Source organism: Gallus gallus, chromosome 5 (genome assembly GCF_016699485.2).
Source record: "Gallus gallus isolate bGalGal1 chromosome 5, bGalGal1.mat.broiler.GRCg7b, whole genome shotgun sequence".
Taxonomy (NCBI): Eukaryota; Metazoa; Chordata; class Aves; order Galliformes; family Phasianidae; genus Gallus; species Gallus gallus.
In genome coordinates, this window is record NC_052536.1 from 28,011,607 (window position 1) to 28,032,519 (window position 20,913).

General features: G+C 41.4%; 1 protein-coding gene across 4 annotated transcripts in view; it reads right to left on the reverse strand.

Moving 5' to 3' along the window:
• Positions 1–20,913, reverse strand: part of RAD51B (RAD51 paralog B) — a 342,294-nt gene that overhangs the window by 102,472 nt on the left and 218,909 nt on the right. The window lies entirely within an intron of this gene.

Below are 20,913 nucleotides of genomic sequence, written 5' to 3' on the forward strand. Positions count from 1 at the left end.
CTAGTTTTGCAGGTATGTGTAATTCAGATAACAGATGATAAACATCTGAAGTTTTGGGCTAGTACCAGAATTCTACTTTTGTGTTCACCTTTCACTGTGCAGAATCCACACATCAAAGCAAAACGCTAAGCAGGCTCAGAAAACCAGCACGACTTGACTCTGTGAGCTGCAGTGCAGCCAACTGTCCTTCAGTTCTGCCTTTACTGTCTGGCCTGTTACTCTCTGAATAGTGTGAGATTTTTTTTAGAACTCACTGTAATTAGGATGAAAAACAACCTGATAATATTGGGAAACTCTTGTGGAAAATACTGCAAGCAATAAGATGCAGAGTGTAAGTGAATTTGAAATGTGCCAGGAAGCCTATATTGTTTGGAAGCCTGTGGGTACAAAAGACTCAGAAAATAAGTGCTGCCCAGCATGAAAATGTTGTCAGCTATGAATGATGTATCCAGCTCCTGGTAGATGCACCAGAGTGAGCCATCTTAGGGTTTCATTGGAAATTCCTGATGACCGAAGCCAATAACTTCATTCTTTATCCACCATTTTGCTGGAGGCAAACAGAAATAACTCAAAATGCACTGTTCACCCAGCAGGCAGTGAGAATAGATGACAGCTAGAAGAGAGCAGCAGTAAAACTCCTAGGTTAAGGACAAATTCCCGCTTGGAGTCCTCTAAGTAGCAAAGCCATCTCATTTCAGAAAGGATTAAGAAACAGACAAAGTACTGTAATAGCTATAGATGTACTTCTAATGATACTGCAGTTAAAAATATATATATTACAGGACGTTCTTCTATACTGATCTGCCTTTTGTTCATAAACAGTATTGCAAAGTTTTGTACATAGTTCCCCATGTACATGCTTCCTGAAGAACATACATTTCACAGTAAGATACTGGTAGGCTACTGAAACACAGCCTAATTTATTTATATTTGTTTATTCAATTAAGTTATATTAGACTAGTAGAAGAAATTTAAAATAAAATCAAGAAGGTTTGACAGCAGCTAGGGCAAGCAAGTCCAACACACAGTCTGTGGGTCACACGTGGCCCAGCTCAGCCTGCCCTGCTCAGCACTATAAAGGCAGAGGCTCTGTTCCCCTGAGAGGCCCGGACCAGCACCAGGCAAGCATCCATTGCTCACAACAACCAACCCGTCAGTGTGCTATTAATGCTGGCTGAGCTGAAATCAGGGCACCAGGAGGGCACAGTGCAGTGCCAACTCAAGGTATGGCAAATAACACAGTTCTGTGAACAGCAAAAAACATGCAGCCGTGTTTTCTGTTTTGATAAAAGAAATTTGAGAATAGGGCTCAAGACTGCAAAAAAAAAACAAAACTTTTTTTGTTATATTTTCAACTCCATTTTCATCAGACATAAATACATTTTTCAAATCAAATTTATAGAGTTGCAATCAGATATTCAACTCAAAAGTCTGCTCATGTCTCCTTACTAGACTTTTATAAGACAACATTCTCTCCCTTTGCAGTTACGCCTTTCTAATCTCATTGCTTTTGGCAGTATGGACATTTGTGAACAACTACTTCCAAGGCTGAAAGCACAGGAGGAGTAAAATTCCATAAAAAATCTCTGACGAGCACCATGAGAACTCAGTGAGCTGCAGCCACTGCTATCCAACCAAACTGACCAGTGAACGTGGGTCACCTCAGCTGGTACAGGTTTTGATGAGCATGGCATGCAGGCTCTTGCTCCTTGCTAGTGAAAATGCATAGCTAATACAGTTCCTCTACACAAACTGTGGCCCACGCAAGCCAAAAGGCTGGACATCTATGGGCTAAGGTGAAGTACTCTTGGTTACCATGTGAGAATCAGCACCCAAGGAGCCTGACCTGAAACCACACCTTAGCCTGAAGCACAGCAAGGCAAACGAGAAACAAGGACAGCCATACATCTCACTCAGAGAATCCCTAAGAGAACAGCCATATGCTGACAAAGAACACTACAGTCGAAAGGAACCTAAATTGTACAGCAGATCCTTAAAGTAAAAGCTCCCAACAGGCCCTGTTTCCTGCTGTTACCAGCCACCCAGCCAGAGGAGTGGAGCTTACTCTGGATTCACAAAACCCAAGCACGCACAAGGGCACTGAACTGTGTGCGTGTGCATTTGACTGCACAGCTTTGTGTCGCTTGCTTAAAGGACCACGAGAAGAACATGAAAGCAGGATGTCTCTCATCTTTTTTCTGGGTGAAAACTGGAAAATCGTGAGACTTTTCCTCTCTGTGGGTAGAAAAATGAGCAAAAGAGTTACAGGCCCTTAATAGTGCAATGGTAGCAGAGCTCAGTCAAGTACAGGCACTCAAGAGGTAACACATTCCATCTGGTGTGTTGTGTCTGTAGGAATCTCCAGGATCAAGACCTTACTGCTCCCCCACTTTGTGTGACAGGGAAGGATCAAAATGGACAGGCTCAAGGTAGATCAAGATGAAATTTTTGTAACTGAATCACGTGCTAGCATTATGGTTGTGAAGACAACTTTGATATCATGACTGCAGAGCAAGCAATAGAATAAGTTATCTGACTCTGCAAACACACTAAAACAGGTTTCCCACAAATAACTTCCATGTCATATCTTGGTGACTTGAAATTACTCTCTGAATCTTATACTTTTCCCTGGAGGTTTTTGTTCGAGCATACCTGGTTTCTTCAGCTTTCAATCAATGGATGAAACAGACTGGCTTTTTGATACACAGCAGGGTTAAAATCTATTGAAACCTGTAGATCTCGCACTACTGAGTTCTTCCAAGCTAAAATAAGGCAACAGTTGTGTACTTCTTTCTTTAGCAATTGCTAAAAACAAGAGACTGAAAAAAAAAAACCAAAACCCAAATAAAAAACAAGCAGACAAAAAGCCCCACCAAAACTCCACAGGTTGAGCAGTCTGGACCTTACAGGACAAAGTGAATCACAGAAAGAGACAAATGCCCCAAATATGGAGAGCAGTGCAAGGAATAGCAGAGCTCTGCTCTGAGAGGAGCAGAACAGATAAACCTCAATCAATTGCATAGGAGGACTGAGGACGAATGTGGTATTCCTCTTTCAACATCTGCAGAAGATCCTAATGTGAGGCTTACTGTAAGCCTACATTAAGTACATCATTTTTACTACATTAAACTACAGTAGTTAATTATCTGGTATTTTGCTAGCTGTCTCTCAAACATGCGGAATACTAATAGTATAAAACTGTCTGTTTATTTGTTTGTTTGTTTTGGTAAAGAGTATCAGTAATAGGTTTCTTTTTAAAGAAAGCCACCTGCAGCCACCAAGCCAATGGGTTTATTCCCTCAAAATACTGATAGGTTACTTTAACCCTTAAAACAAAAATCCGAACCCTGTTAAGCAGATGAGTAGGATTTCAGCTGATCTCTTAACTGCACTTTTTTATTGGCCAAATCCTAGACAACTAATTACTTCTAATTATTTCTGAATAAAGCCTTAACCACCTCTGTTGGAGTCATCAGTATCTAACATGCATTGGAGAGAGAGGAAGAAGCAATCTGTCTGAGTGTTAAACAAATAATAAACTTACTGATGGAATAAAAGCAGAGGAATAAAATGAAGTAGACCAGTTTGTTTATAACAGCATTTGGGGAAGGCCTAGAAGAAACCGGAACACCTAACAGTTTCCAAAAGCCTTTGAGTCTTAATTTCAGCCATATCATGTCTTAACTTTTGGCAATAAAAAACGTAGGCAGGAACTGCTAAGGTTTAGAGTTCACTTTCCTACTCAAATAGTCTTTCTCACAGCACCGACACATCAAACCAAACTTGATTTATCCATAAAACTAGTCTAATTCCCCAAAGTTCTGCAGCATCCCTGCTCTGTTTTCAGAGCACTGTGGTGCACGGGAGGTGGACAGGCTCCTGAGGGGGAGATTCAGTATATGGTCTGAAAGAGAAAGGATTACAGGAGAAGCCCATGAGAAAACCCAGGTCCCGATCAACCTAGCCTCCAGATGAGCTGTTACAGATGTAAGAAATGATTTAAGTCAAGGGAAGCGCAAGAGATTATCCATGTAGTTAAAATTTTGGTCAAACTGACTCTTAAAGTAGGAATGCCAAAAAAATGCAAAATTCTCTTTGGAAAGAAATATAAGGCTTTCTGGGTAATTGTATGCTACAAGCACTGCTGAACATATCTCTGTAAATAAGAAAAGGTGATGGAAAACAAAATGTGGAGAAACTCATTTGCCAATACTATGCAAAACTGGGCAAGAGTTAGCAGCTGAAGCCAGGTATCTTCAGATCTCAACCTCAGAACTATATTTCTTTTGATATTACTCATTTGTGGGGTACGTTTAAAAGAGCAACTGTGCTGGATGGCCATGGCTCATTAGCCAGTCAGCAGTAAATGTCCTGCATATACGCATTTAGCGTAACAAATACTTGCATGTGGGACTGAGGCACTGCAAAACCATATACATGAAGACTGTAACCAAAGACTGTCTGGGCCTAACAATCACTCAAGTCATTTCCAGCTAATTATTTACTGTTTGCTTCTCTTCCCCACCCACTGTCTGGCTTTTTTAGGGCAAAGACATAATTTCTTGCATGTTGCTAGAGGACTACATGCACACCAGTGGGGCTAAGAATGCAATTAAAAAGATTTAATAGCAAAGGGGATGAATAGAACATTCTAGTATTTTCCCTTCAGCACCAGTATTTCCACTACGATGGCACAGTGTCCTATGCCCAGAACAAGCTAAGCACTGCCTTCTGACAATGCAGTGGAAGCGCTCGTGGCGAGACAGACTCATCCCTGGCTGATCCAGTTCTTCAATGGGACAATTCACTGTCTGTTTCTGGGGAGGAATGAATAGAGAAGTAAGATCAATTATCTGAGAGTCTTCAGGATACAATCTGACAGATGATGAAAGAACTCTAATATGTAACCGAAATACCGTGTACCAAAATATCCACATTAAACCTCTGTTGATTACACACAGGTCTGAGCTATCTCAAACCTTCAGAACAGGAATTGAGTTGTTTATCAGTGAAAGCCAAACTTCTAAAAAGCTGGCTGCCCACTACAGAGCCTTTGTGTTGGGTAAATTAGCTTCAGGAAGAGAATCAAAATGAATTAAAACCACATGGAGATCCTCTCCCTTTACCCCCCTTTTCCCCTTTCCTTTTGCTATATGAATCCCCTCACCAGGACACAGAGGCCAGTTCAGTCTAATTTAGTCCAGTGTTTTTGTTTCCTAAAGTCTCAGTCTTGGGCTGAGTCCATTAATGGGCCGCAGCTGATTTTAATCTAGATGAACTCAAGACTTCTCTCTTTGGTTTTAAAAAGATTACAAATTGTGTGTTATATAAATAGAGGGAAAAGGAGGAAAAATGAAACAGAATGAGTAAAAAAATCTGCTCTCCATTAGCTGACCTGCTGAACAAACCTGTGATTCAAATAAAGATGAGAAATGAGAGCTATGGAGGGAAAAAAGTTCTTGTGATAGTAAGCCCAGATACAATTGTAACAGGAGATCCAGTGCTATCTGATAGCTGCCATTACAACCTCAACAACACAGAAGAGATAGTAATGAGACTCCAAAAGTAGCAAATCAGATGCTGCAAAGACAGTTCAGATAGTTGCAGCATCCTTTCCCAGTTAAACTTATGTTGATCAGTAATTGTGACCTCTTCCTATCTGATTTGTCTTTAGTAGCCAAAGTATTCTATTTAAAAACAACCACTGAGGAGCAAAGTCAAGTGTGAAGGGACTGTGACCAACAGGGGAGTAGACTGCAATTACACGTTGGTCACAGTCCTGCTGGAGAAGAGGATGGAAACCACTGGGAAGGAAGAGAGTCCTATACAGAGTTGTCTGTAATAGACTTTTGTTATTGAACTTCAGCTGAGAAATACAGGTAAAAATCTACATTCAATACATGGGAAAAAAAAGATTTTCAGTGAGCTGTACTGACAAGCAAAAAGATTCCAGGAAGGCGGCTTGTTATGTCATTATAACTTTAAAATCTCCAAGAAGCATTTGATCCCTCAGAGAATCTATTTCAGAACTCCAGAAATGTTTTTCTGCATGTGTGCTAATGCTGTCCTTCTGGGAATCAAATGCATCTGTTTTAGACAAACCAAGAGAGTATTTACCTACATGAAATAAAAATCTCTGTTTTTCCACATGAAGGAAATACTACAGACATAGCAAAAGAGCTGGTAATGAATAATACACAGTAGATACACAGAGGAATGGATGGACAGACAGATATGATTAAGAGGAATTGCACAACCCTAATCAGCTTTACCTGAATACAACCTCACGTAATAAATCTCAGTTGCAGTGATAAACATGGCTGGATTAAACCCAATAATTTTTTATTCTTTGCTAATGGGGCAAACGTAACCTGGAAGAGCTCTGCATGGAACCACCCAAGATTTCATTTGCGTAACTCTTCTGTGGTTTGACTACAAGTAGAGCTATACTTGATTGCGCGTGGGTGGCTGTGGGGCGGGTAGACAGCTGGGTGAAAAACTATGACAAAAGGGATCTTGTCCCATTTCCTGCCTGCGCTTCATTCACTAATGAGTACTGCTCTGGGTCACTCAAGATTTCTTCATCTGTTGTTGTCTCGTCTGTAAAAGGGGCACCCCAGCAGTGGAGCTGTTGTCAGCTTGTCTTGAGAGTTTATTCGTCTGCCTCTCACCCCACAGCTGTGTGGGATTCTAAGTGCCTGGCTGTAAACAACGCCATATTTTTTGCTTCTTTTTGGAAGTCTTGAAGGCCAATCTGAGGCCAGATGTGTTTGCTGCTGTAATCTGTTTCCCATTTCTCGTAATAAATGCATATCTCAACAACTATTAATGAAGTGAAATCAGGATTTATCTGTTGTCTTCTTCAGTATGATTTGTGTTGGAAAGAGAATGTTAATAAAACACGGTGAAGTCTTCAGTCTCTCTTTTCTTTCTGGAATACTTAAAATATTCATCCAGTGTGTTCCTACCAGTTAACAACCAGGCTAGTGAATCTGATGCCATTGCACTCCTGCTGTAGGAACCATTCTCTCTCTTGTTACCTTGTGGAAATAACACCATTTTTCTTCAAGAAACGGTTTCTATTTACTAAAAATTATTTTTACTAAATTTACTACCGCTTTCTCCTGTTAATAAGCCTCTTTCCTAGAAAAGGGGTTTATAACTAAGAGATGCCTTTTGATTTCTACACGGTAAGATGGTTTTGAAATAGCTTGTCCCTTCCAATCAGCTGAATAGGTGAAGCATTACAGAGAACTATCCCACAGTTTCATCCCAAAGGAGGTTTTGCCAAGCCACCTACCCCTGGAAGGGGAAGGAAGCCCCTCAGCAGTGCAAGACAGCTCTAACTGCAGAGACACAAAAACAGCACCTAAATTGTTCCCTCAGAGTACTCCAAAGTTCATCTGTTGTCCTTCAGTCACACTACTGAACTCGGTCCTCAGTCAACCTTGCTAGTTCTGTTTAGCAAATGTCCCCCCCCCCCGTCCCCCCCCCCAAAAAAGTAGATTTCCTCTGTCCTCTTCAGCTTTAACACTCAAGTACAAAAGCTGTAACTGCACAGGTAAAAACTCCACGATTGGCATAGCTGCAGAAAACAGTTTTAGCTGACATGGAAGACACAGTTTATGCCACTAAAATCGCTCATGATTATACATAAAAAGGAAATAACTATTTTTGCTTTTAGAAAACAATTTCTAAGATTAGCTACCAGAAACACACACAGAAAAAAATCTAAACACGTACTCAATCTGAGTATACTTGCTGTGGCTTGACTGCCACGTGCTAAATGTCATCTTGGATTTTTTCTCCAAAGAACCACCACATATTACAATACTAGTAATGTAAAAAACCAAGTCTGAGCAGTGTCTTCCCCTCACTGCTCCATTTAGGGGGAAGCACAGCATTTTACTGTGCTTTCACATCTACTTTGGGAAGTAAATATCAATCTGTTTCTACAACGTTACTTTGGTGGGTGGTCAGAGTTCGTTTTATTTCTTAATTTAATTTTCCAGGACATTTAAAGGTTTTTTTTTCTTCTTTTTTTCCATTTTCTCTATTGAACTTCATGGTTTCACAGAGCCACAAAATCAATAATATTGAGAATTTTATTTCTTGCTGCATCCAGCATGGTTTTACACACGAGTTGATCACCTCCAGAACCAGATTTGGCATACAAGAAATATATCTGATTTGAGCTTGGCCTTAACAACTCTCATGTCTTCATCAGTTTTGTATACAATTGACATACTTTGACCCCTCAGAGAATATTCCTTACACTTTGCATTCTCTTATCACACGCTTCCACTCTACCAAATTAACATGCCTTAAAATGCTTACATTAAACAGAACAAGATGATTTTCTCCAACTAGAATTCTTGCTCTGTCTAATCTTCATCTGACTACACTAATGTTGGGAGAGCCTTCACATGTCTTAGGTTCTGTGGAGTTCTTCTATAATAAAAGTTTGCAAACAGTCTTCCAAAACTCATATCCTACAGGCTGGAGAAAGTCAAGCCTTTAGCTGAGCTAACCAGTAGAACAGAGTTATGAGCGCAGTTAGACTGTGGATTTATGGAAACAGACTCTATCATAAGCCTATAAATGTGGAATTCTGTACATCATTTGCATCAGGGCAACCTCTGAATTAACAGCTCAATCCATGGGTGCACCCTGAATGCAAAGACAAAAACAAATATTTCTGAGCCTCCTTAATTCTGTTTGCAGAAATTTCATTGCATCATATGCAAGGAAGAAACCCTTTACATTAGAATCAAAATACGTACCCACTTTTTTTCAAGCACCTTAACAACAGAACATTGCTTCTAGTGGGATGAAAATCTACTTCTCCAACGTCCCTTAATACTTAAAGAGGTGGAACAGAGACCAGACAAACCAAAGTAAGAGTACACACGGGCATAGCTGATGACTCAATCATTGTCTGAATCATCTGCAGTTCTGAAACAATGGCTGTGAGCACGGTAAACTTCCTCATTAATCTGAGAGCATGTCAGCCTCAGGACTTGAAAGAGGGGGAGATTGATGGCAGGGATTCTGTCACTTCAGCAGTCAACACTGTGGGTGGAGCAGCAGCAGCAAAGTACAGTAAGTTTGTCTCGTTTAATCTCCAGCAGATATATTGCTGATGCTTCAGCAACGAGTCTGAACTTTGCACTGAGGACACCCAGTGCCTGCCACACTCAATAAGGGAATGGCATCCCTTACTGTTCTGATGCTGAGCAACACCACAGAGGAGGAACAGAACAGTAGGAGAAACAGCAAAGCAGAGGAACCAGGGTTTGAAACCTCTGACTCAACGTGACGTAAATAAAATACTAGCATTGCTATACCTGATTTGGGGCTATCATGCAAGGGAAACTTATTCTTTAAATAAAGAGAGCATCTGCCCTTAACCTCCCAAACTATCAATTCTTCCTGTCCAATACTGCAGAAAGGTTATGCTGCAGTGCCCTGTGCTTCCTCACATTTAAAGTTAGGGTAGCCAAGGGCAACAAAGACTCCTTCCTCTCTAGCCTGATAGCAGAGTTCTTCCTTCCTTTTGTTCACATGAAGAACAAACACTGAGCTGAACAATAACAGTGGACGTTTAATATGATGCTCTGCTGGGCACACCGCCCTGGTTAGCATTATCTTACCACTTGGTTTTGTTTTGAAGGAAACTCTGAATGGTCCTTTCAATTGCTGGTGTTTCAAGATCAACATTACCTCCACTTCCTGTATTTTAAAGCCTTCTTATTTTACTAACAATATGTGGTACTATAAAAATACATTACAGAACCAGTGAACTGCGAAAAATGCCAATCTAGGGTGCAAGCAGTAACAAAAGACCATTTAAAATAGCTTTCTCTGAACCAGTTAAGCTATTGATTCTGAGCATTAAGAAAAAAAATACAAACAAACCAATAATAAAGAAAAGCAAAACAACTTAATCCTTAGCAACTACTCAAGGAAGTGCTCAAGAGGACCACAGTTTAGACTTGGAATATACTGATCACAATTCCCGAAACCACCATTAGCAGTAGACCTTTTCCTGCCACGTCCATTACTATATGAACAAAAAAGCCTTTAGGACATTCAGCAAAATCCACATACTTTGATCCGTAACAGACAGCTGTCAAACCCTATTTACCACAGGTTTATCATTTGTGCACTCCTGCAAATTTTATTCTTCTTGGACAAGTAACCATTTTGGACAAATGACTAAATTATCACTCACTCCTCATACTACGGGAAGGATCGATGAACAAATTAAATAACAACTTCGCAGTCCTCTCTGGATGATCATCCCAGGCAAAGCCAAGATTTCAGCTCCAGCTCCTGAAATGCTCAGATTGATTTCTTGCTAATCTGCTCTGGTCAAGACAAAAGGAAAAGAAAATCTTGGTTCACCATCACCCTTATTTTGCCTAACTTAGGAGGAGAGAAGAGAATTCCAGGCAATCAGCTGCCAGCCAGTTTCCAGCCCTCTGGCCTTCTCCTGCCACAGTATGTGGCACTGCTTACAAAAGTTAACCCTGGTTAACTCCTCTGAACACAGCAACACCTGCAACTGCCACCTAGCTCTCAACAGCTAGACTAACACGTGTTCAGCTCCTGCTAGCCACTTCCCAAGCTGTACCTGAAGTGTACATTTGCTTATATTAGAGATGAGTTGCTGTTTCTCTAATGACAGCCATAGAAACCTGGACAGAAGGTATTACCATTTATTTACAGACAGGTAAACTGAAGCATACAGCAATTAGGCTATTTACACAGATCATGCAGGAAAACACACTTTGAACAAAAAAATGGGTTCCCTCTCACCTTTGCTCTGTGAAACCATTCCAAGGTCCTATCCCAACCCAAAGCACATACAGGTATCAACTGACAAATAATAACCATAAAGACAATGACAACAATATAAACTGTTTCTTGGACATATGCCTTCATTCAGACCCAGTTTTTGCTCTGCAGGATGTGCCAGCTTTGGGAAGGCAGACAGCTTCACCCTCAGCTAGGTCTCAGCCTGCAAAGATCTGTCTGTAGAAGACAAAGGCTGAAAGAGAGTGAGGCAAGCTGGCCTCAATTAGTGCCAGGGTGTCAGCTGCAGCCCTCAGGTGGGTCAGCTCGTTTACCCCCTCTGCAGACTGCATTTGTACACTGAGTTTCCTGCGCCCTTGAGTGCTGCGGTAATGAGCGGTGTCCTTGCTGAGCCCTGGCAGCTGGGCCCAGCTGGAGTGCTGCCCTTCTACCCTCACACTCAGACTTGACAGCAGAGTTCAGTCTGTTTCACAGAGCAGAGATCTGGCCTTGCTCTGGCTTGCGGCCACTGCTTAGGAACCTCTCTCAGGGCACAAAAAAAAAAAAAATCTTCAAAGTAAAAAATCCAGCATTGCTTCAGGTGGCTGCTAGAGCTCTCTGTGGTTATGATGGGCAGGAGGCTACAGGTCAGCGTGGGAACCAACCACTCCCCAGTACTGTCTAGTGTCTGTTGTGGAGAAAATTGCAGAGCACACTTGTTTCACAGGGAAATGAAAGTATTCTGGATGAACACAAGTTAGCTCTGTTAAACTCAGGCCACGCGTTGCAGAAGGAGAGAGCCCAAGGGCAGAGAAAGAGCAATTCACCTTTGGGCTCTGGTGTACACAGCACGAAGGCCTTGCCGCTGTATCACATGCAAAGGTGGCCAGGGATCACATTACAGGATTAAAAGTTACAGTTCAACCACTCCGATTTGGTGGTTTTGGCTTTTGCTGTCACATTAGAATACGCTGGCTTGATTTTCAAGGGTAACAAGCACCTACTGCTCCCACTGACTTCAGTGACAGCTGCACCTCTAAAAATCAATTTGAGGTAGTTTGCATATTAAGATGAACTCAAGGAAAATAAAAGGCCTATTGTGTGGATACGAATAGTTTAAACATTGCTGATGGGTGGTATATGAGTCCCTTCCCTTTCCAAATGAATTTCACTACATGTTTTGTTTGGTTTTCCTGTTGATGCATCCTGCACCCTCCAGTGCTAAGCTGGTGGGATCCCACATACTTTTCCTGGCATATGGAGTTTAAAATAAGAGATCTCAGCAATCGGATATCCTCAGCACTTCCAGCTATTGAACACAGTCATGAGTAGTGTGATCCAATTGCGGAGCAGAAAATGAAAGACATATAGGAATATTCTCCCTGTGCTGGTACAGGGCAGACAAAAGAAAACGCAACAAACAGGATGTGCTGCTCTTGGGTGAACCCCAGCAAATGATCGGGGCAGACAGGATACAGTCTACAAACAAGCAACTACAATGTACGTGGCTGGCTGACCCATAGCTTGCTCCGGGTAATTCACTCTCAGCAAAAATACAGAACGAAGAAGTCCAAGGAAGGGTATTTTTCATTGAAAACTGACTTTGTAGCACGCAGTTCCAACCTGACATGCCTCAGGACCGAAGTCCTTCTTCAAATGCATGCACCCTAAGGGAAGAACATGATGTTTTCTGTGCGCTGCTAAGCAAAAGAACTAAGAACATCTACAGGAGTGCCGTGACTGGACTCAGGACACCAGACTTCTAGGACAGAAGCCCATTCTAAGCTTGCCCACTCGGCAGTGCATATCCTGCAGCTGCGGTTTCCAGAATGGCACACAGCACTCTGAGAAGTCACTCTATCACAGACAGCTTGAGAGCACTCTTACAGCCATGGCACACTTTTTAGAAATGTCACTCCCCACATCTTCTCTGCTGCTTTTGGGGAGTTCACCTTCACAGGGCTTTGGACTAATGCAAGACACCGTTTCTGTAATGGAAAACTAGGAAGTCAAATAAAGTCAGATCCAGTGCTGAGTAGAGCAAAATCTTTTCAGTGTGTTGATTGCCTCATGTTGATTTGAGACATTCCTTACCAGTCTCAGACACATCTCTTGATAAACTGTTAATTCTAGTGTAACCTTGCCACATTGCCTCTTCACTCACGGAGCCATGTGTGCTCTGACTTGCCTTGGCTACACTTCAGGCAGATCCTGGAGGGTTATTCAGGTGGCAAACAAAGGAGGGCCACGCTTTAACAAACCCACCATGCTCTAACAAACCATTTTCTCTTATCTCTGTAGCCCTTGGTTAACTCAATCCAGTCCTGAAATTTAATCTCTCAAATTTTTCAAGGGTCTTCACAGAACTGAATGACGAAGGGCCAGATTTTAGTTTCACCACAACACAAACAGTGAGGAGAAATGCCATAACAATCACTAGCACCACATAACTAGTATTACACTCAGACCTACTGTAAACTGAATTAATCACTCGATAAATTCTGTAGGTAAATCATATTTTATAGCTTGTCATTGTACTGTCTCTTGCAAGTCTTCATTAGTAATGTCCAGCCTATCTTAATGGGGTATGCATGTAGTGTAGTATGTTTTTTTAGCTTTTTAATAGGTATCCAGAACATTCCATGGCCCACGCTTGATTACGGTATGAAGATTTGCCTTTTCCTAACAGCGACACTTAGATGGATGGTTACAAAATCTCAGCTAGTACATTACCTTTTATCTTTGTCCTTTATGAATACTGAAAGGTAGAGAAAAGGGGTACAAACGCGAGGTTGATAAATATTTAAAAGTTCAAATAAATATAACAGAAAACACTTCACAAAACCACTCAATGTTATTAATCTTAGGGAAAGACTGTAATGAGAAAAACCTTTTGAAGTAAAAACCTGTTTGTTGGGAGGGTGCATCACATGTGTCTGTCTGCATTAAAATGCCATATATTCCTTTTTCATCTCATCAAGAGAGATTGAAGCCTACACGATAAAATCATTTAAATTTCGTGGTTAGTCCAGTTTTGAAGACAGGGCAAGTCTACACATCAGATGCTGAGATACCTGAGGTTGTTCTTGCTGTACTAATCCTAGAAACACAGAGAAAGTTTCAAAGACAAACAGTGCTGGGGCCAAAGCAGCAGGAACCTTGTTTGCAAGCGCTATCCCTGTGCTAATAAGCCTCCCCTCAGGCAAAGCTTTCCCATTTCTGTGAAGCGCTATTCAAATGTGTCTGTCCACACAGCACTGCACTGTGGGGATGTGCAGGTTTAGACAGGAGCTAACTGCTGGATCTCTGCACTGCTCTCCCCTCCTCAGCGCAAGGAACGACACAGCTTCCAGCAGTTCCCTTTGGCAACTAAACTCTACGTTCAGATTTTAACACTCAAAACACATCAAGTCTACAGCAAAAGAAGTGTTGTATACAGTACAAAGGATAAGTCATTTAGACGTAGCCCTCTATCATTAACTATCATTTTGCAGGATAGAATGAAGGTAGTGGTGGCTGCAACAAACACAGTAGTGGCAATGCAAAATGCCAGAACAGACATAAACTTTGAGAACAGTAAAAGAAATCTAGTTGTGCCTATGTGAGAAAGGGATCAGTCACAGTAACACTTATTGCCTCTTACCTTCATAAGCTGCAACACAAAAACATATGACTTTATTCTGGCTGAAATACATGTTTTCAGACAGACATTTTCTTGGCCTCCTACTCATGAATGTGTTTGCTTAAGAACATTAAGTTCACTGTACGTACATTTGTCCTTATTATACAAATCTGTAGCTTGAAAGATGTAACATCATCTATGTCAAAAGCAGGCAATCAATAGTAGAGTCTTGGACTTCTATGAGAAAACTCAGTTCCCAGAACAATATAATGTCACAAATCACAGATACTACCTCTAATCAACATGCATATTCACTCCTTACGTTAAAGACCTTTTGGAAAAGGGGCCATTTGCTTTAGCACTGCGCTGAAAACACAGGGGAGAAGCCCACTTTGATCAGGAATTCATTACTGTGAGACTAGTAAGGAAATGATTTCTCTGAAGTGAGAGCATTTTGTCCCAGGACGCCCACAGTACAGGCCAGTCTTGGACAGAGGCTGCATCTTTGCAAATGAGACCCATACTCCCTTTTTTTTTTAAAAAAAAACAACATTGAGTTAAAATAAATTAGTTGCCATTGACACTTGTGCAAACGAGAACAGATTTGACACATTGCTTTTTTCATATTATGTTTAGCAAAACAAGAAAAATAAAATGCTGTCACTTTGGTTGTCATCAATTAGGCATACGCTTGGCTTTTGCTGCAAGAGAGCTGTACTGTTATTTCCAGCACCTTTACATACACATTCAGAAACGAGGAGATACTTCAGTACTTTCTGATAAACTGGATTTATTCAGTATTACATCCTCCTGTAAGTTACAGTCACAGCAAAAAGTTTGGCCGGAAACGTAACTATGTTTTGCCTATCTACTACACAGATAGAAAGACCACCTTCCCAGAGAAAAACACTTACTAAAATGACAGGGTTTATTTTGTTTCTGTCGGATCTATCTTCATTACCGTTTTTCATTGTTTTTATATCTGTGCTTTGTTCCTCTGAATTCCTTCATGGGACAGACAGGGAGCTGGGCTACTCCAGCGGGGCTTTGCCATTGCAGCTGCAGAGTAGCAGAGCAACTCCTGCAAAGCCACCTAGTGAGGATGTGCTCATCCAAGGGACCAGCATTCTTGGGTCAGGTTTAGTGATCTGCTCTCCAGAATGCCGAGAACTAACTGGACTTTTTTTGTTTATGTCAGCTGCATCAATATGGGTGATTACTGGCATAGGAATGATGGGGGTCCTATTCTTCCCACATTCCTTACTGTCAGGACAGACCCAGCCTACAAACGGACCATGCTTTGTTGCTCCCATTATTATAAAACTGTTACAAGTAGCATGAGCCTTTCAGTGCCCCGTGGGGAATTCAGCAAAAACTGTTCCACCCCACAGAGATCCTAACAATGATCAGTTCATCTTTATCCCTCCAATAGGGCCGGAAATTACCAGTGGCACTGCAAATCTGTTACCGTCTCAACAGCAAAGCACAACTTCATTCCCATTAATCTGCCTTCTATCCATTCACACATCAAGTACAACCCTGCTTCATTTTACAGATTATATCCATGTTGCTCCAGACAAAGGTCACTTTATAGTTACAGTTCTTCAATTGAATGAAAGCTTTTGATGCAGTAAATCATTGTCTCTCACTGTTCAGACTCACACAATGCAATACAAATAATGCTGCCCTTTCTTTCAGAATTCTCTTTCTACCTCACTACTCATTACCAAAACATTTCTTTACAAAATAAAATGGGGCACTTTTCACTTGCTTCAGCCACGTAAATTAGTTATAGCACTTTGGAGACCATTTGCCACGCAGCACTAGAAACCCAGACTGTGCTATTTCGAGACCAAAATGAGCTTCTTTCATTACATTAGTGTCAAACCAAACAATGTAATGTGACAAGGTTTCCCGAGGTTTAGCTGTTTCTAGAACTCTTGCTCTTTAGTACTGCAAAACTGAAAACCTAAGAAACTCTCCTCAGAGTGTTGTGCTTCATCTTAAGAGAAGTCATTTTCTTTGATAAGACATCACAGGCAATGTGAGCCTGCAATGTGAGAGGCAATGTGGTTGCGCACACAGATATGTGCGCTGCAGAAGAGAGGGCAGGAAGGAGAAAGAGTGAATTAATCAACCAACTAAAAATCCAGTCCTGCTGAGACAGAAACAACACTCTTCTCTTTGGCAGTACGAAGTCGTCTTCCTTTCTTGAGGTAGTGAGGTGAGCCAGTCGGCATGAGACAGCACAGTTCTGAGGTTACATTTGCAGATAGTTTACAACTTTCTCTCAAATGGAAGAACAAATACGTAGGAGGATAAATCTTGAGGTCATGTATGCTTATGAAAAACTGCAACAACTTAAGGGCTCCTTTATTTAGCACTGAAGGCCATAACAAGAGCAGAAGCCAAAAGCTGAAGGCAGACAAAGTCTAAAGTATGGAACGAGCATTTAGCAACAAGATAGCTAAAACTGGAAAATGGTCTCAAGACAAAGCAGGAACGTTTCTTGACATCTCCAAATAAAAGTGAATGCAATTCTAGAAGAAATGCTTCACTTTAACATAACTTATCAGGTTGCTGAAGGAAATATGTGAATTATGTGGGTCAGTTTGGATGACCTCCTGATTCCATCCATCTTTAAAAACCCTATGAAACTGAAAATAAATCATTACGCCAAAGCAAGTTGCAGCTCACTAGTATTATTTTCCTTATGTCTCCAGCGCTTCTGAGCTCGTTCTGTGAAGAGCAACGTTAATCACTTGGTAAAAGCGAGCACTGAAAAGTCCCAGCAAGCTCTCCAGTTGGCAGGCAGCCACCACGCTTCCCGTCATCTTCTGCCACACCATCTTCTTGGTAAGAGAGGGTACTTACAGGGGTGAGATAGAATGAGACATTTCAGACAGCTGAGTTGCCAGTTGCTAATAGGTAGGGTCTGTTGCTAGCTTGTATTTATTCCCCAAAATCAGAAGATCGTCTACAGAACACAGCTTAAAATTGACTATTCAGAATTTCTCCTCTCTGGACATGCATGCATGTGTGCAAGCCACATCTTGTAGTCCAGCTGACCCAGCCCAGTAGGTGCTATATTCAGCTTCTCTGAAGCTACAGCTGGGCAAGATCAGTCCCGAATCTGCTCTGACTGACACATCAGTAACAGAAGTACCAGCTAATCATTTCCAATCCAAAATAGAATTTATGTCGCTGTCAATGACAAAAATTATCCTGTGACTTGTAGCCCCAAACAAGTAGATCTGAAGCCTTTTCTTTGTCAATTCTTTTCTGAACAGAATCACGTCATTCACTTTAACTGAGTTAGGAATGCAACAGCTTAAACAGAATACACATGCAGACAGTAAAATTTCCACTATTTTGCAGTGTTTGAATTTCAGGCTTCTGCCTTGCTAAGAAAAGGAGCTTTATAAAACTGAGACTGGATTTTCCAATCATAATTCAGGTCCATTACAGAGTCATACTGTGCAGCGTGGCAGCACATGACATCGCATTGCAGTGTAAAGACAACTGAGGGTATTTTTGGGTTTGCACTCCACCTCCTCCACAGCACACACCATGCTGAAGCCATGAAAGGAAGAGACTGAAAGCTGATTTTTCTTGCTAAACCTCTCACTAGCCACTCTTGTTTTCCAGTCATCAAATTTCACTTATCTAGCCTGAAAGCAGAAATAAAAGGAGCGAATAGTTGGATTATTTTCATCCCTGGACACATTAAGTTTGTAAAAGCAAAAAAAAAAAAAGTTCTCTGTGGCACTTTCGAGCAGCCTGGAGCTTTCCTCTGACAGAACAAGGGGAGCAGGTCTTCCTTCACTAGGTCTCTTCTGAACGCTTCTGCGCTTGCACTGAGCCATGAGATGCAAAGACACCAGGGAAACAGAGCAGCGATTTACACTGACAAAGAGGATTTTGATACACTCCTCCAAATGGGGCAGCATTACCATCTTAATAGCCTTTTGCTCTCAGCCCTCTTCCTGAGGAGGCTGGAGATTTTTGCGAATGGAGAACAGTTCCGCTTCCCATTTCAACTGCAACAATAGCAGAAGGGCTCCTTAAACTGCATCAAATAGCAGTCTGTGAAATCCCTAACTAGCCGCGCTGCCTCTCCTGCCGTTTTATTATCCTCTGGCCCAAAGAACAAAAGGGAGGGAGCTCCTCCTCGTTTTTAGCCTATTCCACACATCCTAATCCCTCGGAGGTGGTAATGGAAATTGCTTGTGCAACTGTTAAATCGCACTTTCACTTTGTCTTTCATTCCCCATTCACCCCCACTAATCAAGGAGCTTCCAGCCACATTTTCCGATATCAATTTTGTTTATGGCCTATTGGTTAATGGTCTTGGGATGGGACCCCCCTGAGTAAGAAGAAAGAATTCTGAGCATTTCAGACAGCTGCTGCTTCTCACCAGTTCCCACACCCATCCACTTGTTCTCATCAGACACCCTGAATATGCTCACCTCCTGACACCAACTGAATTCAGCAACAAAAACTGAAAGGGAAGGCTGCCTCTGCAATCGGGTTGTGGGACAGATCCTGCTTGTTCACACTGTACAGTATCCTTCAGGCTGCAGCACTGAAACAACTCCCTTGCCAAAAAACCCATGTCCAGTTGCTTTAGGGACATCTTACTTGAATCCAGCTTCTCCTTGGGAAGCAGCAAAAGCACCATAGAATGGTTTGGGTTGGAAGGGACCTTAGAGATCATCTAGATACAACCCCCCTTGCCATGGGTAAGGACACCTCCCTCTAGACCAGCTTGCTCAAAGCCCCATCCAGCCTGCCATTGAATGCCTCCAGGGAGGAAGCACCCACAACTTCTCTGGGCAACCTGTTCCAGTGTCTCACCATCCTCACAGTGAAGAATTTCTTCCTAATACCTAGTCTAAATCCAGTTTATAGCCATTATGACCTTCCTTACTATCCATCTCAGAAAAAAAAAACAACAAACCTTAAATTGAAGCAATGTTGTAGACAGTAACTAAGAAAAAGTTTACACAAAGAATGTCTAATAGAGATACAGTTGATCACTTAAAGAAATCCACAGTGATTTTAGAAAAACAAAGAAGGTTGTTTAGATATGAGCTCCAGAAACAGGGAGAAGAGCAATTGCCATACTCCTAATACAGTGCTTTCAAGGATCCTTCCATCAAAAAACCTTGCTCCATCATCATTACACGTGATCAGGCAGGTTTGTTCTCTAAAGGTAAGATTCGGTCCTTAGAAAGCTGTATTCATTTCTCAAATGGGAAATGTTTCTTTCCTAAAGCCTCCCACTATTGCCTGAAGAAAGAGCAGGAAATAGTATCTTTTCATAATGACCAGAAACATCTTTACAACCCAGAAGATATTTGAGACCAAAAGTAGCATGTCTTATACCCTATCCTGAATCAAAGCATGTCCAGAGCAAGTTCTGCAAGCCATCTTAGTTTAAACTGATAAAGATTGTATCTAGATCTTGCAGCCTGGTCACAATAAAGCAAATCAAATTCCCAGAATGCCATCTAAGAATATATTGTGTGTAATATCTAAAGATTTACAAAACAACCCTCACATTATAACTACGTAGATGTATCACATTTTGTTCCCTTTGTTTTCTTGAATTATCACCAGGTATCTAAGCTTATCCAGTCATTAATAAATGTTATTATGTTGTTGGTCTGGTACAGCCAGTTTCTAGGTGGAAAATAGGCAATTAGAACTGTTTGCACACACTACAGGTTTCTAGTGCTTTATAGGATCAGTGGTTCTCAATCACTGGAACCTGAGAAACAGCAAAACATTTCTTTTCTTAACACTATAACTGCATATCAGAGTGTATCCTCCAAGCAAAAAATGACAGGTACTGATTAGTTTTATTTCATCTGCTTAACTGATGCAGAAATCAGAAGCCAGACTGCATATCAACAGTGAGCAATTCAACAAAGTCTGTCTATGAACACCAGTCAAAAAGCAGGTACATTAAAGGAATATTTATTGGAGTAAATGGAGAAAAGAAGTGAAGGGTTGCATTTCCCTTATTCACTGTACTTTCAAAACACATATTTTGAGAGATGGCCACAAAGAACTCTAGCTCCCTGTCATCATGTTATTAGTATCCAGCTTTTCAGTACAGTACTCACACCCTGGAGCAGCCATGTCCAACCCGGCCCAGCACAGCCCATTCCACAGTTGTTCCCTGCCCCACACCATCAGGGCAGCGGCTTTGCCCTGCCGAGTGGCTCAGCCCGGCCCTGAGCACACATCCATTGCACACAGCCACCAAACACTGCTGCACAATTGGCACCACCCAGGCTGAAACCAGGACTCAGGAAGTGCAGCGCTAACTCAATTTACAGCAAATAATTTTTAAGCATTTTGATACATTGGCAAAACACAGTCCTGTGAATTGTAAAAAAAAATAAATATAAAAAAAATGCAACTGTGCTTTCAGTTTTGATAAAGGAATTTGAGAACAGTTTCAAGATTTCTGAAAAAATTATCAA